General features: G+C 48.5%; 1 protein-coding gene and 1 non-coding gene across 8 annotated transcripts in view; one reads left to right on the top strand and one right to left on the bottom strand.

Annotated features, from left to right (window-relative positions):
• RERE (arginine-glutamic acid dipeptide repeats) overlaps positions 1-14610 on the top strand; it is a 439397-nt gene that overhangs the window by 333029 nt on the left and 91758 nt on the right. The gene's annotated exons all lie outside the window — the stretch shown is intronic.
• Positions 13118-13223, bottom strand: LOC127493791 (U6 spliceosomal RNA). Its single transcript, XR_007924335.1, has one exon. It is a non-coding gene; the product is annotated as a U6 spliceosomal RNA (small nuclear RNA).

Here is a 14610-nt window from a genome sequence, read left to right on the forward strand (position 1 = left end):
GGGGCATGGGGGAGTAGAATTATGAGCCCAAAGGTGGAAGCATGGTTGTCATGTTCGCAAAGCTGAATTTTGAAATTTCTTACGCAGTTAGCACCTAGGGGGTGGCAGAGGAATGGATGGTAGACCCGGGAGTCTCATGGGGGATCAGGTATGGCCTGCAGACCATGGTCAGGCGTGGCGATTGCTTTGCATGAGCAGTGTCTGAACAGAGGTACACCTTTCTCTGACAGTGGGGCTCACTCCCCTGCTGAGTCCAGTGGATGGTCCAGGCCAAAGCCATATGATCAAGCAGCATGGCATTGGTGGTGAAGATGAGAAGTAATGAGATCTGAGATTTGCGTTGAAGACAGAACCAAGAGAACTTGTTCATGGAGTGGCTGTGGATGCAGGTGGTGGGGATGAGAGGAGGGGGGTAAACCAGGAAGCAACGGCGATGGCCCTGGTGCGTGTGGTCCCTCGAGGTTTTCATCTTATCAGACTTGAAGTTAGTGTAGCTGTTTTGTTGTTTTGGAAAGCCAGAGATAGAGATAAAGATCTTGTTCCATCTGCTGGTTCACTCCCCAAGTGCATACAACAGGCAGGTCTGAGCCAGGCTGAAACCAGCAGCCAGAACCCAGTCTCGGTTAGCTGCTTGGGTGGCAGGGACCATCACCCCCTGCCTCCAGTGTGCCCGTTTGTATTATCAGGAAGTTGGAATTGAGACTCTAACCCAGGTACCTTGATACGGGATGTAGGCATTGCAAGCAGAGTCCTTTTTTTTTTTTAAAAAAAAAAAAAAGATTTATTTATTTGAGAGGCAGAGTTAGAGAGAGGGACAAAGACAAAGAGAAAAGTCTTCCATCCACTAGTTCACTCCCCAGATGGCTACGGAGGCTGGAGCGGGGCTGATCTGAAACCAGGAGCTTCTTCCGGGTCTCCCACATGAGTGTAGGACCCCCAGCACCTGGGCCTCTTCCACTGCCTTCCCAGCCCATTACCAGGGAGCTGGGTGCCCATATGGGACGCCGGCGCCGGCGCCACAGGTGGAGGCGTCATCTTCTGTACCACAGCGCCGGCCCCTGCAAGCACAGTCTTAACTGCTGTGCCAAACACCTGCTCTACTGTAGTTGTTGTTAATGTTGAAATTTGAAAAATCTTACACAATTAGTCAAGAGATGTATACACATCTTACAGAAAGTGACCAAGGGGAAGCATTGAGGTTTTCTTTTTAAAGATTTATTTATTTGAAAGAGTTACAGAGAGAGGACAGAGACACACAGACACACAGAGACAGACAGAGACACACACACACACGCACGCATGCACACACATGCACACACACACAGATCTTCCATCTGCTGGTTCATTCCCCAGATGGTCACAGTGGTCAGGGCTGGGCCCGGCTGGAGGCATGAGCTTCTTCTGGGTCTCCTACATGGGTAGCAGGGACCCAAGCACTAGGGTTATCTTCTGCTTTTCCCAGGCCATAGCAGGGAGCTGGCTTGAAAGTGGATAGGGGGGTCGGTACGTGGTGCAGTGGGTTAAATCCCCAGCTTCCAGTGCTGGCATCCCATATGGGCACCGGTTAGAGTCCTGGCTACTTTTCTTCTGATCCAGCTCTCTGCTATGGCCTGGGAAAGCAGTAGAAGATGGCCCACGTCCTCAGGCCCCTGCACCCACATGGGAGACCAGAAGAAGCTCCTGGCTCCTGGCTTCAGATCAGCTCAGCTCTGTTGTGGGTCTTTGGGGGAGTGAAGCAGAATGGAAGACCTCTCTCTCTCTCTCTCTGTCTCTCTCTGTAACTCTGACTTTAAAATAAATAAAATAATTCTTTAAAAAAAAGGGTGGGGGGAGCGCTGGTGCCGTGGCTCACTTGGTTAATCCTCCGCCTGTGGCACCGGCATCCTCTATGGGCACCGGGTTTTAGTCCCGGTTGGGGCGCCGGGTTCTGTCCTGGTTGCCCCTCTTCCAGTCCAGCTCTCTGCTGTGGCCCGGGAAGGCAGTGGAGGATGGCCCAAGTGCTTGGGCCCTGCACCCACATGGGAGACCAGGAGAAGCACCTGGCTCCTGGCTTTGGATCAGCGCAGCGCCGGCCATAGCAGCCATTTGGGGAGTGAATCAACGGAAGGAAGACCTTTCTCTCTGTCTCTCTCTCTCTCACTGTCTATAACTTTACCTGTCAAATACATACATACATACATACATAATCTTTAACAAAAAAAAGAGGAATACGGTCCATCACTGTGGCGTGGTGAGTGAGGCTGCTGCCTGCAGTGCCAGCATCCCATATGGGCGCCAGTTTGAGTTGAGGCTGCTCCTCTTCCGATCCAGCTCTCTGCTATGGCCTGGGAAAGCCATGGAGGATGGCCTAGTCCTTGGGTTCCTGCACCCGTATGGGAGAACCAGCGGAGGCCTCTGGCTCCTGGCTTCAGATCAGTGCAGCTCAGCTATTGCGGCCATCTGGGGAGTGAACCAGAAGATGGAATTTCTCTCTCTGACTCTCTGGCTCTGCCTGTTTTTTGGACAGGCAGAGTTAGAGACAGAGACAGAGACAGAGAGAAAGGTCTTCCTTTTTCTGTTGGTTCACCCCCCAAGTGGCTGCACTGATCCGAAGCCAGGAGCCAGGTGCTTCCTCCTGGTCTCCCATGCGGGTGCAGGGCCCAAGGACCTGGGCCATCCTCCACTGCCTTCCCGGGTCACAGCAGAGAGCTGGACTGGAAGAGGAGCAACCGGGACAAAACCGGAGCCCCAACCACCAACCGGGACTAGAACCCGGGGTGCTGGCACTGCAGGCGGAGGATTAGCCTAGTGAGCCGCGGCACCGGCCTCGAGATATCATATTAATACTGTTGTGTTGTGTAAAATGGAGATATGTATTATTGTATTTATGTAAGAGGGAGATAAGAGATTTTAATTGACAAGATTTGAAAATTCTACAAAATGCTTTGGTGGAAGAAAGCTACAGGGAGATAAAAAGCATGGAACAAGGGTGTCCACCACACTTTGCAAGCTTGCTTCCGCGCTCTGCGTCCTGGCCTGGCACCCCGTAGGTCCTTGTCAGTCCGTGTGCACTGTGGCAGCTGCCTCAGGTGCTTACTGTTGTCCTCCCTTCTGTCCTTTTGGTGTCACCTCCCCCTACCTCTCTGCCCCTCCTCCTGGTGTCCCCTTCACTGTCCCTCTGCTCTTCTGCCCCTCCAGCCCCTTCCCCAGCCACAGCTCTTTCCCCTGCTTCCTTCACTTCTCCCATGACCTTCACTCCCTCTGGAATTTTTAAAATATACAACACAAAGTCCCCTCTTCCTGCTTAAAAGAAAGCTGAGTTCCTTCTCCTGCACCTCTTGCTTATATTGTGAGATACTGGCTGGGGCCCCCTGGCTACTGCTCAGGGATTTTTGCATGAGGGGGGATGGGGAGTCTCACATAGCTGAGAGTCCTCCTGTACTTTCACATACAAAATGGGCCCCCAAAGTGGTGAACAGTGAGTACAGGAAAATAATACGTAGCTGCATAAATCCACGTCAGTTTGGGCTCATGTTTATCTTGTTTGGAGAGATGCTTGGTCCACTTGGAGCCTCAGGATGCAGTGGTTCCCTTACTTGCAGGAAGTTCAGCTTCCCTTGGCAAAATCACTGTGAGAGGGAGGGAGGAGGGAGTGCAGGGCTGAAGGAAGTGTCTGGTGAGGATTTGCACATCAGGGCGTGGGTAGGTTTGTGGGACAACTGGACAACCCTCTCCACTTACCTGGATTTGGGCTGAGTCCCTGTGGTCTGCCTCCCTTGTATTCACATTTTCTCCCCCAGGGATCACAAGAATGTTCAAAACAAACGTGTTCCTATTAAAAGAAGTTCCTGGGCCAGCCCCCTTTTTACTTCCCTCAGTTTTCTATGTGGATTGTTCTTGTTCAGTGTCGTTGCCGGTTGTATGTTAACCTGATCTAGCTACCTGTGTCTCCCTGCGCATTCACGTGACTACTTGGAAGCACCTGCCCCTCTGGCAGTGCTGTTGGAATGCGCACCTGACAGCAGGACTCCCCCGTGCACGCGTGCTCCTTGCCCACGCGTGCTCCTCGCGGGACAGGCCCCTCCACTGGTCTGCAAGGCTTTGCTCAGGTCCTCTGCCCCCTCCTGAGCTGCATTTGCAGCTCACTTTCTGCTTTGATAGCAGCCTTTGTTTCTTGTTTCACAGCCTCCTCCGCTGTGACCTTGGAAAGGGTGAGGCCTACTGATGTTGAGGGTGTCCCTCCCTGTGTGGCTTTGAAGCGTGGTGGTCACTCTGTCCAGGGCTGTAATTGAAGTCATCCTCAGTCTAGCGTTTTCCTCCTCCACTGCCGCTGCCGCCTCTTCTTCCTGGGCCTTTCAGATACTCACTGGTTCTGGAGATCTTAGACCTCAGAATCACGCAGCAGGTCCTCTCTTCCCACGCGTTTTCTCAGTAGCTGCTTGGACAATTTGTGTGTGTGTAGATAATGGTGTTTGCTAAGTGAACTTGCTCTGGGGCTGAGTGATACTTTAGATCTTCTTTGAGCTGAATCCAAATTTGTGCCAAATTCTATACCAGGTATTGAAAGTGAATTTTGCCTTCACGGAGTGACTGAGAAATACCTTGGTAGCTGTCGCATGGCTTATATTCCAAGCACGATACACTGAGCCCGATCGAGACGCGTTTTGGAAGAAATACAAGGTCCCTTCATGACGCTTAGTGAATACTGTGGTATGGTCAAGAAAGGAGCCACAGTAGTGAACATCTGCTTGCGGGAGTTACTTTGATGGCTAGCCAGTTTCATTTATGTTATGCTAAGAGTATTGAAATTACCAATCAGAAAATCTTCCTGATTGGTGGAACTTGTGAAGAGAAGGAGGAGGAAATACAGATCAGAACTTTAAAGAAAAAATGAAACAAGATTAATAGGTTTTTAATTAAACATGATGAACATATTTAAATATGACACAGAGGCCCCAGGCTGAAGTGCACCTAATCGAAACAGATCAAGTCACCCTTGCATGCTTGGAAGGTCGTTAATCCTGTTTGTTTATGCTTGCGAGCTGCAGGCAGAGTTTACTGCTGTTGCTTATTGCGCTGGGATTCCTTTGCTGCTTGATGCTGCTCTCTTAATTAGCATTCAGCTGTTGGTTGTGGAAATACTGGGGGTGCTGCTTGAATTCTTCTTAAAATTCAGGGCCTGCATTTTCCTTGTGGAGTTTGGCCTGACTTGCAGGGTTGTAAGGCTGGGCGCTCCACTGAGCTGTGCGTCTCACCCTCTGCTTCCTGTGCAGGTGGCTGTATTTGGTGTTTAAAATTGTTTTCTTGTTGAATTAGCTTTCAGCAAAAATCCAGGTGTTGCCGAGGTGAAGGTTTCGTTGCTTACAACCGTACTGCAGGGTATCTCCCTTTCATCAAGGGTAACAGTAGTTTTAATCTTGAAATTTGCCAACCATTAAATATTTCATACCAATTTTGATGTGATACATTGAGGTGAACAACCTAAACACAAATAAGCTCTGAAAGTTTTATCCAAAATATAGTTAATCCATGGTGGTGATAAACCTTAATTGGTCATGTACATGGATTTGTGCATAAGTTCATAAATTTTAAAACATCTAAACCTGCCTTCAGTTTAAAGCTCAGTTCATAATAAATATAAATGGAAATTCTTTTTTCAAAATTGACATGACATGGGAAGGCAAGCTAATTTCCTGCATATTTGTAATCCAGAGAACCTGTGCAGCTGGTCAAGGAGTTGCACAGAATACACACAGCTGTTTGTGGGGCTGACGTCTGTCTGCAGCATCTTCAGATGCCTTGGTTGCGTCCTTTTTGGAATGTGGGCTTGAGAAAACATTGTTTTCATTGTTCAGTCTTTCCCAGCCAGGCATCTGGATGTGTCAGAAGACAGAGCTGGTGGTGGGCCAACAATGCAGTGATTTCGTTCACTGCTGGTGCGGCAGCTGAAGAAAGTGGAATCTAAGCAAAGTCCAAGTATAGGTCCTGCTTTTCTTTTCTTTTCTTTTTTTTAGATTTATATTTATTTGAAAGAGTTACACAGAGAGAGAAGGAGAGGCAGAGAGAGAGAAAGAGAGAGAGAGAGGTCTTCCATCTGTTGGTTCACTCCCCAATTGGCTGCAACAGCCATAGCTGCACCAAGCCAAAGCCAGGAGCCAGGAGCTTCTTCCGGTCTCCCACATGGGTGCAGGGGCCCAAGGACTTGGGCCATCTTCTGCTGCCTTCCCAGGCCATAACAGAGAGCTGGATCGGAAGAAGAGCAGCAGAGACACAAACCAGCACCCATATGGGATGCCAGCATTACAGTTGGCGGCTTTACCTGCTACCCCATAGCGCCGACCCCCTCCTTCCACTTTTAGGTTAGATTGTTATTGTTTCTTACAAACAACTAAATTCTTCTAAATAAAGGTAGGAAAAAATAAGATAAACATTGCCACATCATGCAAATTTAATCTATGCCATTGCCAACTACATATCAGGAGTTCTTATTGTGATCCATGGTAAAAATCAGTCCTTAATATCACAAAAGAGAAATGCAGAATAGGGTAAGATTTGCCAAATGTTTCAGTATTATTAAAATTGGACTATTTTTTCTATGCTTAACTCAGCCTTTGAACCTAGCCCTTATTTAAAGAAGTCTATAGTGTGGCTAGAGTGGAAATGATTGGAAAGTCTTTTGGGGGATGAAGCAGTGAATTAAAAATCAATTAAATGTGCAGAAAAGTTGGTGTAAGGCAATTAGTTTGCAGAAAGATTCTACTGTTTAACAAGCTATAAAGAGAAATGTATTTTAAAAGCCTTTTGTAAATGAGATGAGACAAGCAGTAGAAGGGAGGAGATGGTTCAGAAATTTACTTCAGTATTTCATGTCAGCAGACGTAGCCTCTGGGTTAAATCTACAAATCCAGCCACGGCCTTGCCTTTCACTGGCTTTATTACTTCCTAGGCTTCCTCCTTATCTTGAAGTAAAAAAAGTTCAAATGCCCATTTTTCTCTTCTTTTTAAGCTAGATCATTCTGTTGTTTGTTTTCACCTGTGAAGTTTATTACTCCTTAGCTCAATTTTTAGATAAATTGTTAAATAAGCCAACAATGCACTGTGCGTTTTTGAAGCTGTGTGTGTAAGGTGTACATGCATGTCTGTGCATGTATTTATTTAGGCCTTGGAGTTGTGCAGAGCAGATTAGAGACCTGGAAAAAAAAACCCACACTGAATATAAGCATACTCTAAATTATTCCTTGCTGTGTGGGATAATCTTTTTAAATCAAAGATTACTTTTATGGAACATTTTTCAATTTTTTTCAATTTTGCTTGAGGAGAGAGGGGAACTTCATCTTGAAAGATTAATAAACACTAGAGCAGTTGGTTATTGAAGCCATGTTTTCTGTCTCATTTTCAAGGACGTGTAAAAAAATGGAGATAGCATCCACTTTCAGCTGCTCTCTCGATCATCCTTCTCCGTTCATTTAAGAAAATGAATACAAGACACAAGGGGACTTGAGATTGCATTTGCTCCCCCATACACAAAGTGGTTATTTTATAAATGAAGAGTATGGAAACCCCTTTTGTTCCACAGTTTCTTAGCAACAGACCTAGAGTCATTTTTAATGTGTGTGCTGTGCGTAGGACACTGGAGCCTCATGTTTTCACAGGTGAGACATAATAGACTGGGGAGCAGAATTCAGGGTTGAGGGAAGGAAGCGGGAGGCGAGACAGAAGACTTTACCTTGAGAGGAGGTAACTCATTTACCACTGCCTCCTCGCTCGGGGGCATTTGTCTTCAACTGAACATCTCTCTTAGGGAGAGGTAGCAGTGTCCTTGGTAGCCCCCGCGTGCTGCCTTCGCTAGGGTGTCAGCCTGCTTTACATATTCCCTGGTAGCATTTTGCTACAGTCTGTCCTCCAACATCCTGCTGCTCTCGGAGGTACTTAGCCTTGTTGCTAAAGCATCTTTACAATGGGTGCATTCAGTGTGTGTTCCCCACTTATACAGCAGAGTACTCTGAGGATTAGGAAGCAGGCCCTGAATTGGCTCACCGCTGCTCTTGGAGACCCAGGGCCTGTCTCTCCAGCCCTGCGTTCTTTCTGTTCCAAGTTGGTTTGGCAGACAACAAGCAGGCAAGCTCTCTCTGATTGCCACCCCGTGAGGACATGAAGATAGGATGATCTCTGTGTTTACCAGGTTGCAGTTCAGTTTTGAGTCATTCATTGTACCAGGCCCTCTTTTATATGCAGGATGTTCAGCAGTGAACAAAACAGACAGCAGACACTGCCCTTATGGACCTGACCTTGTAGTGGGAAGGATGAGAACAAGGTCCATAAGCGACTTTTTGTGAAACTAAATGCTAGAGAGAGAAGTGGGAGGGAGGGACCAGGACAGTGATGTGAAGTACTAGATACTAGGTTCAACTAGGGTTGAACTTAAAAAAAAAAAAAAAATTAATTAATCTGAAAGTCAGAGTAATACAGAAAGAAGGTGAGACAGAGAGAGAGAGAGAGAGGCCAGTGCTGCGGCTCACTAGGCTAATCCTCCGCCTAGCGGCGCCGGCACACCGGGTTCTAGTCCCGGTCGGGGCGCCGGATTCTGTCCCAGTTGCCCCTCTTCCAGGCCAGCCCTCTGCTGTGGCCCGGGAGTGCAGTGGAGGATGGCCCAGGTGCTTGGGTCCTGCACCCCATGGGAGACCAGGAAAAGCACCTGGCTCCTGGCTCCTGCCATCGGATCAGTGTGGTGCGCCGGCCGCAGCACGGCGGCCATTGGAGGGTGAACCAACGGCAAAGGAAGACCTTTCTCTCTGTCTCTCTCTCTCACTGTCCACTCTGCCTGTCAAAAAAAAAACAAAAAAAAAAAAAAAAAGAGAGAGAGAGAGCGGTCTTCCATCCGCTGGTTCACTCCCCAACTGGCCGCAACGGTCAGAGCTGCACTGATTCAAAGCCAGGAGCCAGGAGTTTCTTCCGGTCTCCCACATGGGTGCAGGGGTTCAAGGACTTGGACCATCTTCTACTGCTTTCCCAGGCCATAGCAGAGAGCTGGATCAGAAGTGGATCAGCCGGGACTCAAACCAGCGCCCATATGGGATGCCGGCACTGCAGGCAACGGCTTTACCTTCTACGCCACAGTGTCGGCTAGAGTTGAACTTTTATTCAGGGTAGCCACAGACCTAAAGAAAAAGTCTTTAAAAAAAGAATTGAGGGAGCTAGCTTTTAGGTACTTGTCTGAAGAGCATTCCAAGCCAAGGAAATGGCAAATCCTAAGGCCTTGAGGTGGAAGCCGGCCCTGCAGTGACTGTGGAGCAGCAAGGGTGCCCAGGGTGGGTGGAGCGGAGGAGATCAGATCTGAAGGCCACAGGGATCTTGGGCGGTGTTGTTGGCACCTGCTGTGTTCCTGTGTCCTCCTTCCAGAACATACTCCCTGCAGTGTTTCTGTGGTTTCAGTTTTGTAGGATCTGAGTCATACACTCCTCTAACTCCTGTCGCAACTTACTGCATCAGATTGAAACATTTTTGTTTTGTTTTGAGTGAGCAGAAGTAGATACCAGGAAAGCAAAGGGTACGCCTGAGCCCCTGTCTTGGAGTAGTGGGCACTCACGCCCTTGGACATGCCCTAGCCAGTTCAGCTCTGGAAGTGAGGACTTGGACAGCTCCGGACTGCAGGTGTTATATTCTGAATTATACCAAAGTGTAAAGGGGAAGTGCGCAAAAATCTTTCCCGGGTTTGGCACTGTGGTGTAGTGGGCTAAGCATCTGCCTGCAGCCCCAGGATCCCATATGGGCGTCCGTTCCAGTCCTGGCTGCTCCTCTTCCTGTCCAGCTCTCTGCTATGGCCTGGGAAAGCAGCGGAAGATGCTTGGGCCCTGCATCCACATGGGAGACTGGGAAAAAACTCTTGGCTTTGAATCGGCGCAGCTCCGGCCGTTGTGGCTATTTGGGGAGTGAACCAGCGGATGCAAGACCTCTCTCTCTGTCTCTCCCTCTCTTTATAACTCTGCCTCTCAAATAAATAAATAAATCTTAAAAAAAAAAAAAAAAAGTCCCCCCCCACCCCGCCCCAGGCCAAATACCCTGGCTTTGAAACTCAGTTCTGCAAAGAGCCCTCTGCATTAGTCAGCTTTTCATGACTACAACAGCATGCCTGAGGCAAGCCTCTTGGGCGCATTGTCTAGAGGGTGCAGCCCTAGTTACCCGGTCTTTGGTGATGATGGGGTTCTAGCTGGCAGAGCCCAGAGGTGGCACAGAGCGTCACGTGGCAAAAGAGAGTGTCGTCTGTCTGTGTCTGTGTGGTCTCTTACAGATGTGTGGGGGCTCTCCATTCTAACATCCAATCCAATCCAGTCCCTACTGAAGGCCCCACCTCCGAACACCACTCCTTTAGTGTCATTAACAAAAACTTTGGGGACCAAAGTTTGAACACACAGGCCTCTGGGTGGTACTCTGCGTCCAGACTAATGCCCAGAGCATAGCACCCTCTGATACTGTTGTCAGACAAAGTGGGCCAGCTTCCTTGCTGACTGGCATCTACTTGGCCTAGGCCCAGGGTGGTGAGAACTTGTGCTGTGTCACTCACTGGCGTGCTGAGTGGGCTTTGCGTTTCCTCACTCTTTTTCGTGAGAGGTCAGGATGTCCCTGAGCACCCCTTTGCTGATGCAGGCCTGGAAGCCCCAGGTCCTTTCTGGAGGGCAGACCTGCCCCACCCAGCTGTGGCGCCCCGGTGCAGATGAGGAAGTCTTGAGGCAGATACTGCTGAGACCTTGGGTGTCCCCTGGCTTCACCCGGCACCTGGGCTGATGGTCAGGAAGTAATGTTTGAGTCGAGTCGTGGAGGCTGTTGTCTCCCTCGGTCCTCAGGTGGCTTTGTGGAATCACCCGTTAGACACAGCTCCCCAGCTGCTGCGGGCTAGGGACGCCCCTCCTCCCACCAGTGTGGGCGCTGTGCCTTCCCAGCACATGCAGGTCGAATGGACACGGCCCTGCTCTTAGTCGCGGCTTGAGAATTTTACTTATTGCCTGTTGACTAAAAAAAAAGGTTAAATCTACCAATTCCATATTTAATATTTAAAGTATGTGCCTGGAGTCTGTTTTGTATATGTGCTTGTGTGTGTGTGTGTGTATGCTGACATTCTAGATCATTTTATTAAACACTGAAGGATCATGCCCCCAGGGGTTCTGCTGAGGAACTAGGAGAAAGCCCAGAACACCCTGACTGCAGCTGTGTCTCCACTGCCTGGGGCCCTGCTTGGATCTGCCATCCAAGGGCACAGATTATGCTCCTGAAATTCAGGGCACCTGACCCCCCTGGAGCAAGTTGTTCTGGTCTCCTGTCGCAAAGACTACTTGTTAGGGGTCGGTGGTTGGGGCTAGGGTGGGATGGCACAAGCAAGAAGAGGCCTGGTGGTCAGTGGAGAGATGCTGGCCTGAGAGTCGCAAGGCCTGGCCACATTCCTCAGACTGGCAGCCACTTAACCTCAAGACAGCAGAGTCCCCTCCCCGCTCTGGGTGTGTGTGGGTGTGTGTGTTTTCCTTGATGTCTTTTTTGTTGCAGTTTTTTGGAATCTAAGCAGAAGGAAGGGTGAGGGGGAAACTTTGCAAATGGCTGGCAGGTATGTTTGACCTGAAATCTGCTGCCCGCCCCCACCCCCACCCCCACCCTTTACTTCCCAGGTAACAAGGTGGCCACACAGCGCATCTGAAGCTGATGCAGGTGTTTGTATTTGAGAAATTTGTGCTGGTGTGCTCATGCGCACACACAGAGCCCTTTTTTACTGGCCTGGGTGTCCCCTTAGAGTTGATTTTTAAGTTTTGGTTATAAATTTAGTTTTCTAATCTTTGCCATCGATAGCAATACAAATCTGCATGTTAAGAGATAATATATTAGGAGTGTTGGGGGCCATTTCACAGCCGGTAGAGGGGACAGCCTGGGGAATGGGTTCTGTGCGCTTCAGTCCCTGATCCTCCCCCCTGGGGGACGCTGTTTAACCTCAGAGTCTGCAGAGGGGCTGCACATTTGCTGACAAGCTGCTGTGCAAACAGGCACATTCAGCCTAAATTCTAGTCATTTTCTTTTTCTACTCAGGGCCTCTAGTTAAGGTAACAAAGCTAAGCAAACTGTCCATTTTTGAGAAGAAGTTTTAGCAGATGAGTTCACCAGGGTCTTGTTAGGTACAAGTTCTGGAAACCAAATGACCTGGACCCCAAAGAGCTGTGGAAAGCACCAGGCGCTTGGTCCATGGTGACTGTCACAGTGTTCCCAGCAGAGTACTGTGGCCTTGGTATCACTGGGCAGAGCTGTTCTCAGTTCCCAGAACAACAGGGTGGCAGGGGGTGGGGGTGGGGCAATGGACTGCATTTTTGGATCCTCCCATGCAGTCTAGTCCTTGGAAATGAAATTTTCCAATCCTTTCGCGATAACACAACTTAGGAAGCTGTAGATCATCGTTTTTGACACAGTGTTGCTTTGGTCCTCTTTGCACTTCCTTTCATACTTCAGATCCCTGAGCAGCCAGACCCAGGGTGGCTCATCTCCCTTGTAGCTCTGACCCCGCCACGTTCCTTTTTTCCCCTCTCTCTTCTTCTCTTTTTAAAATCCCGGTCAGACATTCTAAGGATCCACTGAGATCTGTTTTGCTCCTTCGCGCATTTTGAGAAACGTAACGCAGTTGCTCACACATCTGGAGGAGGAGTCAGTAAGCGTCACCCCATTCTACTCTCCGCGGGTTTGAACTCCCTGCCGGCTCCCATGCCTCCCGTAGCTGGGAGGACGCGCCTGTGTGAGGGGCACTGCTCTGCCCCGAGTGTCTTTACTCTGGGGGTGGTGACAGACATCCATTTTTGTCTGTTTCTGGATAGCCAACTTTCAGATGTGCCTTAAAAAACATACGTGATGAGGGAGGACTCTACTCTTCACCTTTCCTGAATCTAATTCTACTTGTTTTCCATGCCTGCCCTGTGTAGGGTTCTGCTTGCTGCTAGAGGAACACGTTCTCTGTCCACCTACTGTTCACTGATGTAATCTTTCCACTAGTTGACTCCTTTGTTCACATAACTGTTAGTTTATTCTTCTTTCATGTGACTTTTTTATAATTTTTAAAATTTTATTTAAGGTATATATATTTCATGTATTTCATATATACCAATTCAGGGACATAAAAAATATGGAATGCTTCATGAATCTGCATGCCATCCTTGTGCAGGGCCATGCTAATCTTCTCTGTATCGTTACAGTTTTAGAATATGTGCTGCTGAAGTGAGCACCACAAAACATATTTTTGTATTTGGCTTAGTTTTTTAGAAACTAGACCGTTAAAAAAAAATATGTTGAAGCCAGCGCCGCGGCTCAATAGGCTAATCCTCCGCCTAGCGGCGCCAGCACACCAGGTTCTGGTCCCGGTCAGGGTGCTGGATTCTGTCGCGGTTGCCCCTCTTCCAGGCCAGCTCTCTGCTATGGCCCAGGAGTGCAGTGGAGGATGGCCCAAGTGCTTGGGCCCTGCACCCCATGGGAGACCAGGAGAAGCACCTGGCTCCTGCCTTTGGATCAGCACGGTGCACTGGCCACAGCGCGCCGGCCGTGGCAGCCATTGGAGGGTGAACCAATGGCAAAGGAAGACCTTTCTCTCTGTCTCTCTCACTGTCCACTCTGCCTGTTTAAAAAAAAAAAAAATGATCCCCTTTTAAGGAAAGGAACATATCAGTGGCTTTAAACATTTTAGTGACACTTGTTCTTTGCAAAGATCTCTGCAGGGGAAAACCGACTAACCTTGGTGAGTGCTGGGCTGTGTGGCAGGTGACCCCTGGCCCACTGTGGTGTCCATGGCTGATTTTGGTGGGAGTGTGAATGAGCACTTGAATTGGTGTTGTCACCGCAGATAGCCTAGAGAGGTGATGACAGCACACAATGGAAACCGTTTTTGAGGCTCCTCCTGTTCCTGGGGTGTGAGGCGGAGGTGGGCTGCTGCTCTCCACTCTTGGGCAGAGGATCATTGAGAACAGAGGAGTAAGTGCACAGTGACTCCTGTTGTTCATTTAACAATTACCACTCTTACGTATGACATCAGTGATCACCCGAGACTCTTACCATGAGCTCCCAAGGCTGTGGAAGCTTCTTGAGTCCACAATCTCCATCAGTATTTAGACAGGGCCATAAGCAAAGTGGAAGTTCTCTCTTCCCTTCAGAGAAAAGTACATCCTTCTTTGATGGCCCCTTCTTTCCACTGGGGTCTCACCGAGATCCTTCAGGGCTGATTCTGAGGTCAGAGTGCTATTTATAGTGATTGTTATTCTATGAGTCTGCTGTGTGGGCTGCTTCCCATGTTGAAACATTCTGTCCTTTTTAATTCTATGTATTGTTATTACCAGACACTTGGTCTTATTTATATAATCCCTTTAACACTTAATCTTATCTATATGATCAATTTAATACTTAATATGATCACTTTAACACTTAAGATGGCATTATTACCACCCAACTTAATGGGATTTGGAGTCGCATGGCAAGTTTTCAGCTGTACCCTTAGAAGTATGTTCATAGGAATGTATGTAGAACTATGCAGCTCTTCCCTCTCTTATTCCCACTCTATATTTTTTACTGGGATCTATTTTCACTTGACTTTATATACATGTGATTAATTTTATATTAAGTAAA

Source organism: Oryctolagus cuniculus, chromosome 7 (assembly GCF_051225735.1).
Source record: "Oryctolagus cuniculus isolate XC-2025 breed Fujian yellow rabbit chromosome 7, ASM5122573v1, whole genome shotgun sequence".
Classification (NCBI taxonomy): domain Eukaryota; kingdom Metazoa; phylum Chordata; class Mammalia; order Lagomorpha; family Leporidae; genus Oryctolagus; species Oryctolagus cuniculus.